Source organism: Camelus dromedarius, chromosome 13, assembly GCF_036321535.1.
Source record: "Camelus dromedarius isolate mCamDro1 chromosome 13, mCamDro1.pat, whole genome shotgun sequence".
NCBI classification, from domain to species: domain Eukaryota; kingdom Metazoa; phylum Chordata; class Mammalia; order Artiodactyla; family Camelidae; genus Camelus; species Camelus dromedarius.
Window position 1 is genome coordinate 31943909 of NC_087448.1, and position 14956 is coordinate 31958864.

Consider the following 14956-nt stretch of genomic DNA (forward strand, 5'->3'; position numbering starts at 1 on the left):
AGCCTTTAGATCAGCTCTCATCTCAGCCAATGAGTTTACCAATTCTACTTGGCTCTTCTTTATAGCTTCAATTTCATTTTTGACATATTTTATCTCTAAACACTATCTCTTTTAGTTCCTTCAGTACTTTGATCAGTCCTTTTTTGAAATCTTGATCTAGTAGGCCATCAATGACTATTTCATTGATTGTTCTTTCAGGGGATTTCTCTTGCTCTTTTAATTGGGAGTCGTTCCTCTGCCTTTTCATCTTGCTCATATCTCTCTGGCACTGTGGCTTATGGAGTATCAGTTATCTATTGTGGTCCTTAAGAAGTTTATTTATCTATCTAATGCCTTTGCAGGAATAAAACTTAAAAAAGAGAGGGAGAGAATTTTAAAAGAAGGGAGAAAAAAAGCTTTGAAAACAGTGTGTAATCAATAATAGAACAGCAAGTTGAATCAGACTAGCAATCGAGTTGAGACATCTTTTAAAAATTTTTAAAAAAGGAGAAAAGAACAAAAAACAATATTTGAAACCTGTGTTTAATCAGTAACAGGAGATCAAAACCAAGAGAAATGAAAATGAAATGTGGTGTTTTTTTTGAAATAATAATAATAAAAATATTTTCAAAGAAAAATTTGAAAGGTTTAAAACTGAAAGCATATACAATTGTTTAAAAAGTAAAAATTAAAAAGGTAATAGAAAATAGAACAGATAAAAAAAAAAGGTGGGGGAATGTGTTCTCGTGGAGACTGTGCGCTCTTAATGATTTTATCAAGAGGTCTTTATGTCTTCGCCCTGTTTCGTGAACTCAGCTTGCTTCTTCCAAAGGCCCTCCATTGATACCCTCATCTGTGCTGCTCCCAGTGCCCATTGGCAAGCAGATTGAGCCCCCTCCCAACACTGTGGTCAGGTTCTGTGCTCCGGCCAGGAAGGTGGGTGGCCACATGCCCTCTCCCAGCACCTGTTGCTCCCCTGCTCTATGCAGCTGCCCGCTCTGTGCTCTGTAGGCGGGCTCAGGGAAGATGGCGGAACAGCCTTGCCCAAAACTCAGCTTCTTGTTTACCTCGGATGCTTGAGTTCTCAGATGTACCTAGGCAGAAAGATTCTATCTGCCTCCAGCTGTAAACAGGTCTCCTCTGGCCTTTGAGGCTGCTTAGCCCTTAGCTACGGATTCAGGTTTCAACCCCCACCCCCTACCTAGGTGCTAATCACCGGAGGATATGGCAGCTGTGCCTGAGCCCTGCCTCTCTTCTCCCAAAATCCTTTGTGGTGTTTTCAGAGATGGGGTATGGCACAGTTCCCCCCAGGGCACGTCAGCCATGTTGTTTTATGGAGGGCCCAGGTTGTTCTGACCTGCGTACCCACTCATCCACGGCATGCAGCACTCTGCAGTCCCCCTGGGTTGCCTCTGTGTAGCTGCCCCAGTCCTCCACCCAGCTGGGCAGCGTGTCCCATCCCCCACCTGCTGCTTTGTCTCTAGGGCTGGGAGTTGCAGAGACCCTCTGTGCCCATTTAACTTAGCTCTGTTGATCATGGTGTGCTCTGTACAGATCTGAGCCTCAGAGGTTCCCCCTCCATCCCACTGACCTCTCCGTTGGAGAGTGGAGACCCAGCAAACTAGCACTATTCCTCCTTTGCTGCTCCCTCCCCTCTGGACCAGTTCCACACTCTTTTGCTTTTTCTTCTTTCTTTTTCCTTTTCTCTTACCAGATTCATGGCATCTTTGTCTTTTGAAGAGGGCAATGTTCTGTCAGAGTTCAGCAGGTGTTCTGGTTGGCTGGGTGGGTCCATGGATGTGAGTTTTGGTGTATTTGTGGGAGAGGGTGAGCTACAAGCATCCTTCTACTCCACCACATTGCCCCACCTTCCCATGTTTTCTTGTAGAATTATTGCTGTTTTTCATTTTACATTTAGGGCTATGAATTATCTTTAGTGTGTGTGTGTGTGTGTGAAAAGTGTAAAGTCTAGGTCTAGTGGTTCTTGTTTTTGTTTACTTTTTCTTTGAGATTGTTTTTGTATATGATTCTCTGACAGTTCCAGAAACATTTCTGTAAAAGATTTATCTTTCTTTATATAATTGTCTTTGCTTCTTTGACAAAATCAGTTGACTTTATTTATGTGGTCTATTTTTGGGCTATTTAATTGACATACAGTATTTAATTTGATTTTTTTTTTTTTGGTATTAAATAATACTAAACACTGTTGATTAGTGTAGCTTTCTAGTAAGTCTTGAAATTTGGTAGTGTGAGTCTGCCAATTTTTTTTTTTCCAGTATTGTATAGACTATTCTGTGTCTTTTGCCTTTTCATTTAATTTTATATTCAGGTTTTTTTTTTTTTTTTTTTTTTTTGGTGTCTACAAAATAACTTCCTGAGGTTTTTTTGGACTTCACTGAATCTGTAAATAAAGTTGGGAATATCTTGTAATTATTTAGAATTCTTTTAATTTCTTTCATCAGTGTTTTGTAGTTTTCTTCATGTAGACCCTGTCTGTATTTTGTTGGTTAATATCTAAGTACTTCAGAGTTTTGTTGTTGTCATTTTTTCTATTGGAAAAACATGTATTTTTTTATCCATTTTATTTCAAATTATATGTATTTATTACTGATATACAGGAAGGAAATTGACAATTGTGCATTGATGTATTATGCTAAAACATTTCTGTGCCAGTTGGTATGATTATTTTTATTTTTCTCATTTCTAATTTGATATGATACATTGAGTTTTGAATGTTTAATCTGTCTTACATAAATTTCATTTTGTCATGTTGTATAATTCTTCTATAGCTGAATTTGATTTCACAATATTTTGTTGAAGATTTTTGTATCTGAGTATTTCCTTTCTTGTAATATTTTTAACTGTTTATGGTAGTGGCATAATGTTGAACCATCAAATAATTTATGAAATATTCCCTCTGATTCTATTTTCTAGAAGAGACTGTGAGACATTGGTAATGTTTCTTCATAAATGTTTCATAGAGCTCAACAGTGAAACTCTCTAGAGCTAGTGCTTACTATTTGGAAAGATGTTAATGATTCCTTCAGTTTCCTTAATTGATACCATGCTATTCAGATCATCTACTTTTCCACGTGTAAGTTTTTGGTAGTTTGCATCTTTTAAAGAAGTAATCATTTTAATCTAAGTTATCAAATGTGCAGGGATAGAGGTTTTCATAGTATTCCTTGATTATTTTTATGTGTATGAAATCAATAGTATTAGTAGTAATACCAATTTTTTCCCCTGTTGCTGGTAATCTGTGCACCAAACTTTACCCCTCCTCTGTTTTTCCTGGCTAGCCTGACTAAAGATTTATCAACTTTATAAAGTTTTTCAGTGGACCAGTTTCTGATATTTTCAATTTTCTCTATTATTTTACTGTTTTCAATTACATTGATTTATGCTTAATTTTTATTACTTCTTTTCTGAATCAAAATAAAAAAAAAAGAAAACCTTCTTGGCACTTCTTTTCCCCACGATTTATACTGTAGTGTGTAGTTTCATTTACAGGTTTTTGGGGATTTTCCATTGTCTTTCTGCTATTAATTTTCAGTTTATTTCCATTATGGTCTGATAATATGCTTTGTATGATTTTATTCCTTTAAACTTGTCAGGGTGTGTTTCATAGTACATCTTTGTGGAGAATGCTCCATGTGAGCTTGAGAAGAACACATAATCTTATTGGATGGAGTATTTTATAAATGTCAATTAGATTAACTTAACAGATAGTTCTATTCCGGTCAACTATATTCATATTGATTTTCTGATTGCTTAATCTATCAACTATTAAATGAGAAATAATTATTCAAATATTGATAATTCTTTTTGCAGTTTTATGGCACTTTTATCTCACATATTTTGACACTCAGTTATTCTGTAAACACATAAAAAGATTGTAATGTCTTTTGTTAATTCACCATTTCAACATTATGTAATAGTCCTCTTTATCCTTGATAGTCTTCTATCTGGCTTCTTTCAAAATTTTTCATTTGTTTTAATTTTTGCAGTGAGAATAAAATATGTCTGTGTGTTTTTGCTTAACTGTTTTAATCCTGCTGGAGTTCTCTGGGCTCCATGAACCTGTGGCTTGTTGTCTATGATTGTTTTTATAAATTTCTCAGTAATTATCATTTGAAATATGTTATCTAATCTCTTGTTCTTTTCTTCTGCTTTTCTTACTCCAGTTGCACATATACCACACCATTGGATAATCCTAACTTATTGGATTTTTTTTGTTTTTCTTACTTCTCTTTGCATTTCAGTTTTAGAAGTTGCCATTAATATATCACAATCATAGAGTATTTTCTCATTTGTGTATTAATTCTACTGTCATTTTTTCCAAAGGCATTCTTAATTTCTGTAACAGTTTTATTTTTTATTTTATTTTATTTATTTTTTTATTTTTTTGGTTTCTAAGAGTTTCTTTTTATTCTTTCTTAGACATTTTATCTCTCTAGTTACATACCTATACATTCTTAAATGGTGTCTACTTTTCCCATGATAGCCATTACCATCTTGATCATAGTGACTTTAACTCCTTATGAGAATTCCTACATCTGTGTGATAACTAGGTCTGGTTATGATTATTGCCTTTGTCTCTTCAGGGTATGTTTTTTCTTTAAAAATGTCTTATTTTTTCTTGGAAGCCAAATTTGCTGTGTCAGGTAATTTTAAAAGAGATAAATAGGTCTTTAGTGTTTATGTAAATCTCATAGGAATTTGGCTGTCTTTTATGTTTATTGAAATATAGGTAGCAAAAGATTCACAGGCTTCTAATGTAATTTTTTTCCCTCTTTACCTCGTGTTTCCTGAGTCCTGCTTTTTAAGAAGAAGTTTATCTCTTGCAATTCTCTGCAGTAAAATGCTATCAAATGTTGATATGGTGGTAAAGCATAAAGGAGACAGAACGTTCTATAATTTTATGATTACATTTCAGTCTTATAGTGTGCCTGTCTTGTGGAGCTGTGACATTCAAAATAATTTTTCCAATGGTTTCCACTTCCTGACTAATTTTCCTGATTGCAGCATTCTCAATTATATTTTTGGATAACATGAACTTGCAACCATTTTTATTTTTTCCTTTAGTTGCAACAGGTAAGCAGGATGGGGTTGGGTGTTGATCAACTCCTTCCCTTAGTTTGGGTAGAATTCCAGGACTATCCTCTGGCAAACTCCTTTCCCTGGGAAAGTAGAACTTTGCAACTTTGCTGTAAAGAAGATTCTGTATATGTTTCACAATGATTATTCTTCACCTTCCTGCTGCTGGAAATAGTAGGGTATCTTTCTTGAATCCTCACCCTGAGAACTTGGTAGTGTTCCTAGAAGGAAAAATCCACGGAAGTGAAAATATGAGTCCTTTGTAAAATGGTGGCCCTTAAACATTTCTCACTTTTATGCTAGCCTCTTGCAAACCCACAGAATTGTCATTCAGATTTCCTAATAGTGTTATTGTTCCAGTGTTTTCTCCTCCAGATAAGCAAATCTTCACTGCTATATTTCTTTCTGGAAATGCTTGTCTCTCCAGATTTTAAGGTGATGTTTTGTCTGAGAGCTTTGTCTTCTAAGATGCCCAAGAAAATCTGTAGTATTCAATTTGCCTTCTTTTTTTTTTTTTCCTTTTGTATCAATAGTAGAGACAACCTCAAGCTCTTTACATGTTGGATTTGAAGACAAAAGTCTGCATTAGCTTTTAATAAACTAAATATAATTGTAGAAAATCAAACAGAAACTATATCTGATAGAATAAACTTATTTGAACAACATATTTTTGATCCAACCAACTCAGTTTTTAAGCCTTTATTATTTTTGAAGCTTTATCCCCATTTTTTTATGACACAAAATTGAGAAAACTTAATGTACTACTGGAAAGTATTTGCTTTTCAGCATGTACTTTTGTGGCTTCCTGCTGTGTTTCAGAATTCAGATACAGTTCAGCTTTTAAGGTAAGCCAAGACTAAAATCTTTCCTGGTATACTCTCTTTCCAGGCAACGTAGGAGCATGATTAAGGTTCTCTCACTGATCATTTATGCCCAAATTGAAACTCTTCTAAATCATAATCTTACCTCTGGATCTTACCTTTGAGCTGGCCAGATTTGGCACAGCTACACTCAAGTCTAAGACCTTCTCTACTCACTTTTGTGAAGGAGGTAGCAGACTATACCATCCCAAAATATCACTGTAGGCGTTCAAGACATACCACACCAAAATATGCCACTTTGGTATATTATTTTGTGCTGCAGGCACTTGACAAACAGCAAATGCAAAGAAAAACTTTTCTCTGAGCAACTTTTATCTATTATTTGTGTTATAGACAAAAACAATGATAATTTAAGTGCTATGAAATGCATGAAAAAACTGTTGTATATGACTCTTTTGGGTATGATTGTCAAGGAAGTTCTGTAAAAGGTAAATTTTACATTATGTGAAAGAGCAGCCTTGGGAAAAGAAGGAGAACATTATTTCATTAGAGACTAGAGAATTTTCAAAACCCTTGAGCTAAGAAAGAGTTTTGTTTAATTCACCTAAGTAAGGCTAATATGGCTGAGATGTAGTGAGGTGTGACAGTGACTAAGATGAGGTTGGAGGTTGTGGAAAGTCAGATCATAGAAGCTCAAGAAAGAGCTTTAGAGGTCATATTTGATTTTTATTTTTAAATGTTCCTCTGGCTGCGGTGAGGAGAACATTTGTAGGAAAGTAAAATAAGGAAAACTTCCAATAGTTGGTACTTACATACAGTAAATCTGAAAAGAAGTGGTAAGTTGATGGAGGCAGACAGAAGTGGTAAAAAGGAGTAGATAGTTGAAACATATATTGTGGAGATAGATTCGATATGTCCAACTCATAAATTAGGTGAGAATTTTTTTCCTTTGTGTAAATATTCTTCTTTTTTATCGAAGTGTAGTTGATTAACAATTTTGTGTTATTTTCTGGTGTACAGCATAGTGATTTCAGTTATACAGATTTTTTTCTTATTATTTTTCATTAAGTTATTATAAGATATTGAACTAAGATTGGAATCAAGATGATTTCTATATTTTTATAATGCAAAACCTGATAACATAATGACACTATATCCTAAGATGTGGCACATTTGGTGAAAAAATCTGGATTGTGGTGAGAAACAATTAAAATTTCCTATAGGTGTATTTCAGTTTGTGATTTCTATTAAGTTTCTACCCAGAGATGGATAAAGAATAGGATGCACAGTTATGGAGCTCATCTCAGACAACCTAGGATAAATATTTTAAATATATAGCTTGTAAATCATAAACATGCCTATGTTTTGAAGCCAAGAAATTGTTGGAAATCACCAATCAACAAAGCAGGAAATCCTCCTGAGACAGGAAAAAACACAAAAGAAGTTGGACAGCTATTTGATTTTGAAAAATACAGAAGACACAGTTGCACTAATTTGGAATCCTTGAAGCTTCAGCCTTTATGTTCATAGTTGATTATTATTTTCTACATAAGATGGTGCTGTAGTAAATGGATAAATTAAATAATTTTAGCCAAATTAATAGAATACAGTTTTCCCTGAGGCAAAACTTATGTATTAGCAATTATTAATTACATTAAGCAAGTGGTCAAAACTTATCTATAGAACAAAATTTCCCAATATTTTGGTTGCTTTAGATATTCAAAAGTAATAAAACTGATTCTGTGAAAATATTTCATACTATTCAAGAAGAATCTGACATAGAAATAGGAATGATGTGTACAAATAGAAAGTATGTTCAGTGCATTTATTTTCTGTAAAAATATAAGTACTGATAAATTAGTATTACAGAAATTATAGAATTATAGAAAGAATTTTCTATAATACTTAAAATCTTTGTACATGTCTGTGTGTATGTGTGAGGTTTCTTTTTGTACCAAATATCTTCTTCCTAAAGTCCAAACCACTATATACTAGATATAATGCTTTATCTGGAGTAGTAGTTAAGCCTGCCTTAACTTGAAAAACAAAGATATATAAAACATATTTCAACAGATAACTAAAAATTTATATCTATTCATAATGAAAACTTTTAGAAATGGAAGATAATTCCCTTACCTGAAATTTGCTCTCCTGAGCCAAGAGCAAATATCATATATAATGAATGATATAATAATATTAAAAAAAATCCTTTGAGAAAGTAGGGCTAAAGATCAGTTGAACACACTGAGGAGCTAGTTTCTGAAATAATTTTTCATTTTTTATATTGATAACACCTAGGATGATTTTGCAGTATTGAGTGGAGTAATGGACTCTATACCAGAGTCTAAACCCTAATAAATGAGAGAGAGTAACTAAAAAATAAACAAGTGACAGTAATAAGCAGAGAAAAGATTCAAAAGAAGCTATGTTTTAGAGCAAGTGAGTAAAGAATAATATGGGAAAGAAAAGCAATGGGCAGCAAGAACTTCACCCTGGGACAGGGTGTAACAAGACAGAATAAACAACCACCACTCCAGAGAGATGGTGCAAGCAGCGGTGTTCTCGTAAATGTTTAACAGATAACTCTCCAAAGAAAAAGTTGCTACCTATACAGTTTAACAGAAAACTCTCCAAAGAAAATGTTGCTACCTATACGTATATATAACATCATATATTATACTATATTATATATCATAATTTATATGTGCAATACATTATACATAGTTACTATATTATATACCTAGTATTGCTTATAGTATACCATATATAATGTAATATGTATATGTATTATACATCATACATGTAAGTATATACATTTTATATATAATATTAATAAACGTATATTACATGTATCATGTTATAGTATTTTAGAGATATATATGTACATATAGTGTTACATATATATAGTATAAATTGAACTGATATGGTAGGTAGCAAAATATTAAAATAAAAATTAATAAAATACAAACCATTTTCAAATGTATATTCTATATAGCCAAAATTCTCAAAATCACTTGTTAAACTCTCATATCTAGAGCCAATATATAGGTTACAATTCAACTATGATTTGACAATTGCTGTTGCATCATATCTAATAAACCTATTTCAGAAAAATAAATGATTGTACTTAAATCTAATATGTGATTTACTGTTAGAATATTTTTTTACCCTTGTGCAAATTATTAGTATTAAATAGAGTCTTATTTTAGTTTCAGCACTATGTTGGAACATTACTCATCTATTAAAGACTGAATTCTTTTTTGAGTTGAATAATACTTCTTGAATACAGGAAAATTATTTTATGATTTTTTTTGTCCAATTTACAATGCAATGTCTATTAATGTGACAATTTTAAGATTTAATAATCATTATTTAGATTTCTCCATTACTTTCTCCTTTAGAAAATCAATAAAATTACACATCAAGCTCTGAGCTCTAGTGTTTGCCAATTTCTATGTGTAAACACTCTTGTCAAGGCTGACATTAAGCTACTGATACAGTGTCACTGAATGCATTGTTGAAAGTGCATTATCATGCTGTTATGTGGAATTTTCTTCATATAACTGTAATGGTCATAAATGTCCAGTAGAGCATAAACAATAAAAAGTAATAATACAATTAGTTAATATGAGTTTTGAGAATTTATTACCTTTGTTTTTAATATAATTTAATTTTAAGCTTAATTAATTTTTGAAATGTTTATTGCGGTAAAATACATACAACATAAAATTTGCCATTTAAAACATTTAGAAGTATATAGTTCTGTGTTTTTAAATACACTTACATTATTATGAAACCATCACCATCATCTTCAGAACTTTTATCTTGCAAAACTGAAATGCTGTCTACATTAACAATAACATTTTATTCTCGTCACCCCATGGCCCCTGTCCATCACCTTTCCACTTTCTGTCTTTATACTTTTCACTGTTTTAAGTACCTCATATAAGTGGATTCCTACAGGATTTGTCTTTTTATATTTAGTTGATTTCACTGAGCATATTGTCCTCAAGATTCATCCATGTTGTAGTATATACCAGAATTTCCTTCCTTTTTAAATCTAAATAATTTTTCCTTGTATTTATAAATCACATTTTGCTTATTCATTTACTCATTGATAGGCACTTAGGTTGCTTCTATGTTTTAGTTATTGTGAATAATGCTGCTATGAACATGTGTGTACAAATATGTCTCAGGCCCTGCTTTCAATTATTTTGAGTATATATGAAGAAGTTAAATTCCTGGATCATATGTTAATTATATTTTTAAATTTTGAGGAGTCACCATATTGGTTTTCATTGTGGCTGCACAATTTCACATTTCCACTAACAGTATACAAGTGTTTCAATTTCCTAATATCGTCACCAACATTTGTTATTTTCTGTTTCTTGGGTAATGGCCATCCTAATGGATGTGAAGTGGTATCTCATTGACTTTTCAACTTGAACTTCCCTAATAATTAGCAATATTGAGCATCTTTTTACATGTTTATTGGCCATCTCTATATCTTCTTTGAAGAAATATATTTGCCCATTTTTTAATTGTGCTGTTTGTTTTTTTGTTTTTCAGGAATTATCTATATATTCTGGATATTAACTCCTAATTGTACAAATAATTTGCAAATGTTTTCTTTTACTATGGGCTGCCATTTTATTCTGCTTATAGTATCTTCTGATGTATAGCTTTTAAAAATTTCATAAAGTCCAATTTGTTTATCTTTTTCTTTTGTCTATGTCTTTGCTATAATAACCAAAAAATCATTACCAAATTTAGTGTTGTGAAGTGTTTGCCCTCTGTGTTTTCTTCTAGTAGTTTTAAGTTTTATATTTAGGTCTTTGATACACTTTCTGTTGGTTTTATATACAATGTTAGGTAAGTTCCAATTTAATTCTTTTGCATGTAAATATCCTGTTTTTCTAGCAATGTTTTTTGAAGAGATGGTAGTTTCCCCATTGAATATTCTTGGCTACACTGTGGGAAATCATTTGACCATATATGTAGGGGTCTGTTTGGGGGCTCTCTATTCTATTTCATTGATATTTGTCTGTCTTTATGTCAGTACCACACTAAAATTACTACTGTAGATTTGTAATGAGTTTTCAATCAGGAGTGTGAGTCCTCTAGGTATGTTTTCTATCAAGATTGTTTTATATATTCTGAGTCTCTGAGACTGAACATGGCTTTTCATATGCATTTGCTATTTCTGAAAAAAAAATGTCATTCAGATTTTGATACGGATTGCATTGACTCTGTAGATCACTTCATTGACTCTGTAGGATGTGTATCAATATCCTAACAATATTGTCTCCCAGTCCATGCACATGGGATATCTTTTCATTTTTTATCTTCTTTAATGTCTTACAGCAATGTTTTCTATTTTCATTCAACAAGTCTTTCATCATGCTGGTTAAGTTAACTCCTAACTATTTTATTCTTTTGGATGCTGTTGTAAATGGAATTGTTTTACTAATTTTCTTTTGAGATTTTTTTTTATTGTTAGTAAATAAAAGTGAAACTGATTTTTGTGGGTTCACTTCGCATATTGCTATTTTGATATATTTGTATAGTAGTTCTAACTATTTTATAGAATTTTTTTTTTTTACATATAAAATAACATCAATGGGTTTTGATAAGCAACTTTTATCATGTTGAGGTAATTTTGTTTTATTTCAAGTTTGTTAAGTGTTTTTATCATAAAGGGGTGTTGATTTTTTACAAATACTTTTTTCTGCATCAGTTGAGATGATAATGTGTTTTTCCCCCTTCATTCTGTAAAAATTATGTATTACTTTGATCAACTTTGTGTTAAACCATCCTTGCATTACAGGAGAAAATCCTATGTATCCAGGAATAAACAGTTATGGTGTATAATCCTATACTGATGAATTCATTTCCTAGTAATTTGTTGAGGATTTCTGAAGTTTCCTGTTTTTCAATATGTTTGTTGGGCTTTGTATCATGGTAATACTGGTCTCAGAATGAATTAGGAAGTAGTCCCTCTTGCTGAATTTCTGGGAAATGTTTGAGAAACATTATTAGTTCTTTAAATTTTTGGTAGAAATTATGGTAAAGTCATTATGTCCAGGGGTTTTCTTTATTGGGAATGGAGTGGGGTATTGGTAGCTGTTGCTAAGAAAAGAGCTGAGATTGATCATAAATGAATGACAATTTATCATTCAAGCCTTTCCCTGGAAGTTACAAGCCTTCAATAGACTCTAGAATTCCAAAAATGTTACATCAGACAAATTCTGCCAGTAATTGTCAGTGTAGGGAGATGGATTCTTGGTGCTTACAACTTTGCCATCTTCCAATAATCCTCTGTATATTTTAATTTTAACACTGAACATATATAATAATAAGCTTGGAAGAAATTAATGTAATAATTAACACTTAGTATCGGCCAGCTCCAACACACCAGTGGCTGTAATCAATATTTTCACTGTACAGTGAACATACAAAAAAGAGACAAGATGGTAATGGAATGGAAGTTTTAGAGAGTACAATAATATGGTTTGGATTTAGACAGTAGGAAAAGTGTAGATCAGGTACAAGTCAGCATTTATCATATTAGATGTGATGATGTATACAAAAATTGCCAATATGGAGATAAAGACATGATATTGAGCTTGAAAATGAGGAGAAACACACTGTTTTGCTTTGATGTTGCTTTAGACAAATTTATTGATGCAAGTAAGCATTGCTTCAGTTGGACAGATACTTTTCATACTTGTCAAATATGATTGTGGACATACTACAAGATGAGTTACCATAACTAGTAGAATGAATAGGGGAAGAATAAACTGAATATAAAATGTATTATTGAACTTTGCATGCCAATTATGAGTCAGGCTAGAAATATAATAAGGAACCAAAACAGATTGTTCTTCTTCTCTTGGGAATCTTCTATTTTAGTGTGTGCATCAGATATTTTTCAGATAAATGCAAAATTAAATGTAAAGCTTTAAGCCTGGAAAGCCTTCTGGATGAGTAGTACATGCATCCAAACAGGTGTAAAGAAGACTTGCTCTGCAAAGAGAGCCTGGGGGAAGTCCTCCCTTAGGAAATAGTAATTGAACTTAAATTGATGGCTTACTAGGCACATTTAAGAGAGAAGAGTGCCTAAAAATTTGGGACAGATTTCAAAAAGGTCCTGTAAAAATAAGAAAAGCAAGTGTGCCAGGTGAAAGTAGAGAAATAAATAATAGGCAGAATCTTTTAATTGTTAGTCATGGTAACGAAATCAAACTCCACTAATCAGAGAATAAAATTGATCTGACTTAAAATAATTGAAAAATTCAGGCATGGCTGCATTCAGGATTTAAATTATACATCAAGAGTTGAATTTCTTGTCATTGCTTGGCTTGAAATTTTATTGCATTGTTCTCATTCTTAATAGACCCTTTCTCATTCAGACAAGTTGACTTCCATAATATCTAGTTTCCATTATTTCTGAACCACGACAACAATATTTTTCTTTCACTACCATTCTAACAAAAACCTTGAGATTATCTTAAATTGGACCAACTTGATTTGTTTGCTACTCTTGCAATAATGCCTGTAGCTGGAAAGATGGAAACCAATGGATGACCTAGTTTAAATCACATATGATGCTTTCAACTAAAATTGTGTGAACTACTATGATGGTAGATCTCTGCATCCTTTAAGAAAAGCTAGGGAACGATGAACAGAGAAAAGGAAAACAGCTTCTAGGACTGTCTAAACAGCAGATATACACAAGGTAGCTAGTCATACAGGGCTCTGCACAATATGTGAAATTTATGACTGTGCACTGAGAGAAAGAGACTCATTTGAAAAATATTTAATAGAAGTACAGTGTCAAATTTGCATCTTCAAATGATCACTGTTCCAACAATAATCAGAATGATTGGGAAAATTCTGGTTGGTAGGTTAGGGGTAGGATGAGTGATGAGTATTGTGGAAGTCAGGGGACCAGTTAGTTGGCAATGAGATTAGGTAAGAGTTAACCTAACTTTTGGAGGGAATGGAAAGAGGTGTCTGGAATCTGGCTTAGATGATGCTAGAAGAACCCCACTACAGACATACATACATGACTTATTGCATAGGATTTCTAAAAATGGAAGGAGAAACTGTAGATTAACAAGCTATTTAGCCTAAATGATATTGTTTCCAGAATAAATTACTAACCAACATTTAAAATGGTGTTTTCCATGTATTTTCTTTCTTTCCATGTATTGTCTTTAATGTCAGCATATTATTAATATTTTGATACTAATTCATTGAAAATAGATGTCAATTAAATCATCTTAAATCTTAATTTGCAAATGTATTACTTTCTTTATTCAAATTCTCTGTATATAAATATAGGCTAAATATTGATTTGTAGGGTTTATTTCAACATCTAATGTTATATCACTATTTGCTGCTCAGAGATGAAAATCTATACCATGTTTATACAATTATTATTTTTGATGGTGATTAAAAATATAGAACAAACAAACAAGCAATAAACGTATTTTTTCTTGTGATGAACCAGACAAGTTTTCATCTTCATACTATGCTTGGTTTAATCACATTGTGAGGTTTGGATAAAGAAATCTATAAACCTTTTTCTATGGTTCATTTCAACAATACAACCTCTTTGCTCCCAGCTTGAGAATCTTAGTGCTGATAGAAAAAAGTTAGCCAAATCACAAGAACTAGTTTCATCTCAATTAGGAATGTATGATCTTCAACCCTGATGGGTTTACATTTTCACCTGACAATTTTTTTTCAAATTACTTTGATTTACACCCCCTCTTTCATTTTTAGTAGATGACCCTACTATTTGGTTGAGGACTTCTTTTTACATAAGTTCATGACAGATAGTGGCCTGTAGTCTTCTTTTCTTGATATTGTCTTTGTTTTGTTTGAGTGTAATACTGACATTATAAATTAATAAGGAAGTTATCTTCCTATTTGCTGGATGAGATTGTAAAATTGTGTTAATTCTTTACTATACGTTTGGTAGAATTCTTCTGGGCCTGTAGATTTCTTTTTCAGAAGCTGTGCAATTACAGATTCTATATACTTGTTGGTTA